The 2,500-nt window shown below is 48.4% G+C and overlaps 1 protein-coding gene across 2 annotated transcripts in view; it reads left to right on the forward strand.

Moving 5' to 3' along the window:
• The window catches only part of LOC115126904 (neurobeachin-like), a 56,449-nt gene that overhangs the window by 45,055 nt on the left and 8,894 nt on the right, over positions 1 to 2,500 (forward strand). The window lies entirely within an intron of this gene.

Genomic DNA, 2,500 nt, shown 5'->3' on the forward strand with positions numbered 1-2,500 from the left:
CACCACAGAGGTCACCCTCCCATCAGACAGCCGTAGACAATGCATACCCTTGGCATCACTGCTCTGTCTTTCCAAACCAAAGAAGAAGGAGCTGGGAGCATCCATCTCCTTGAGCATGGAGAACCTAGCTCTTACAAGTGCTCCCTTTGCTTTAACCTGGAAAAACTGCCCAGGTCCCTACGTAATCTCGGCTAGAGTTAGCCTGGAGGCCTACATTGCCTTGCCCCACCATCTCTACCTCCATCTCACTAATACACCGCTCTAGTTCCCCCAATACTCTCCTAGCCTCTGAGGATGAGAGAGCTGTGTACTGTTGACAGAAAAGCCGAATTTGCACTTTCCCACATCCCACCATTGACTCAGAGACTCATACTCCTCTCTTCGCTGCCCCCATCTTTCCCAAAAAGTCTGGAAACCTGAGCAAAAGGTGGCATCTTGTAAGAGCTTTACATTGAACTTCCAATAAGATGCCTGCCGGGGCCTGGTGAAATAGACAGCCGAGCCATGGTTATGTGGTGATCCAAAACCCCACTGGGAGAATGGTAGCACCCAGCAGCCTATTGCTCTGATTCCTGGACATGTAAAAACGATCAAGTCGAGCTGCACTCACCCTAGCCCCAAAACCTTCACCCACGTATACTGTCTTGTGTTTGGATGTTTAGTTCTCCAAACATCCACTAGGTCAAACTGATTAAAGATGTCCCTTAACACTCCCACTGACACTGAATGAGGCTCTTCCCCATTTCTGTCTTTTGTAAAATCCATTGTACAGTTCCAGTCACCTCCGATCACCAGCGTCTCCTCAGGCGCTACTTGTGAGAGTTCCTGTCTAAGACTCCCAAATAGAACCCCTCTTTCTCTCCCTGTGTTAGGCGCATACACATTTATAAAGACAAAAACCATGTTGTTAATTTCTGCTTTAACAACAAGCAACCTACCCCTACACACCTCCTTTGAGGAGCAAATTTTTACAGCCAGACCCGGTGCAAAAAGGACTGCCACCCCTGCACTAAGATTTGTCCCATGGCTCAACACACTTGCCCCTTTCCACCAGAGCCCCCAATCAACTTCATTCACCACATCACTATGAGTCTCCTGCAGAAACAACACCTGTACTTTTTTTGTTTTACATATTCACCCAACACACTCCTCTTTCCCGCATCTCTGGCGCCATTTATATTGAGCGAGCCTACCCGAAGAGTCTCCATAAGAAGTGGGAGAAAAGCCAGCAGAGAAATAGACCAATAGCAAAGCTCAAAAAGCCCCAGTGTCAGTAAGAAATTAAACATTTAAACAGTGTCTGAAGGTAAACCTTTACGCACTATTGTGACCCACTTCCTCAACCTAAACCGTTTCCTGGGTGAGAGGGCACCATGCCCCTCATTTCTCATAGCATGTTGTACTGATCTTACAAACTTTCTAGGATCAGGAAAAAAGTCTCAAGATTAACTTTTTTCCCTTAGTCTCATTCAGGAACCTTGTCAGTTCTCTCAACGTACTTAGACCCCTCTGGTTGACTGGCTGTCAGCTCCGGGCCAATTGAAGAGGAGTCTGAAAAAATAACTCCTCATCCTCTTCCTCAGACTCACTTTCCTCCTCTTCTCTATCTCCCACCCTGACCACCTGCCCTTTCTCTCTGTTTAGGGCCTCACCCACAGCAACAGGCAACATTTCCATGGTACCTTTATCCACATCCTTTTCCTTTTCCTCTTGACACCCTCCTCCTCCCCCTAATCTCTTACACTTCCCACTATACTCTCCTCATCCACTAGAATAACCTGACTAGACGCAGTATCATCTGCACCACCCTCTATAGCATGACTAGGGCCAGCCTCAGCTACACCACCCTCCATAGCATGACTAGGGCCAGCCTCAGCTACACCACCCTCCATAGCATGACTAGGCCCAGCATCATCTGCACCACCCTCCATAGCATGTCTAGGCCCAGCCTCAGCTACCCCACCATCTCTAGCCTGACTAGACCCAGCCTCTGCTTCTCCACCATCTCTAGCCTGACTAGCCCCAGCCTCATCTACACCACCATCTCTAGACTGACTAGGCCCAGCCTCTGCTGTCTGCATCTCCTTACCCCCTGCATTTTGACCTCGATTTCCCCCCACTTGCACCCCTCACTCCGTCTATGGCCTTTATGTGGGCACGCAAAGCTCTTGTGCCCCAAATCCCACATTCAAAACACCGTAGACTATCTGTGCTGGCAAACCTGCATAGAGCCCCTCCCCATGCCTCACTTTGAAATGCACATTTAGCTGTTGCTCATTATTGTTCAGAAACATAAACACTTGCCGCCTGAACGAAACAACAACGTGCTTAACGGCATCTGCCTGAAAACCTGCTGACAGTACACGGAAACCGCTAGCAAACTTACCAAAACGACTCAGCCCTAATTTGATCGTCCGTAATAAACGGAGGCAAATTTGCCACTACAACTCTTGTTGAAGGGGTAGAGAGAGGTGAAATTGACACCAACACATCTCTTACA

The sequence above is a fragment of the Oncorhynchus nerka genome, linkage group LG19, assembly GCF_034236695.1.
Source record: "Oncorhynchus nerka isolate Pitt River linkage group LG19, Oner_Uvic_2.0, whole genome shotgun sequence".
Lineage (NCBI taxonomy): Eukaryota > Metazoa > Chordata > Actinopteri > Salmoniformes > Salmonidae > Oncorhynchus > Oncorhynchus nerka.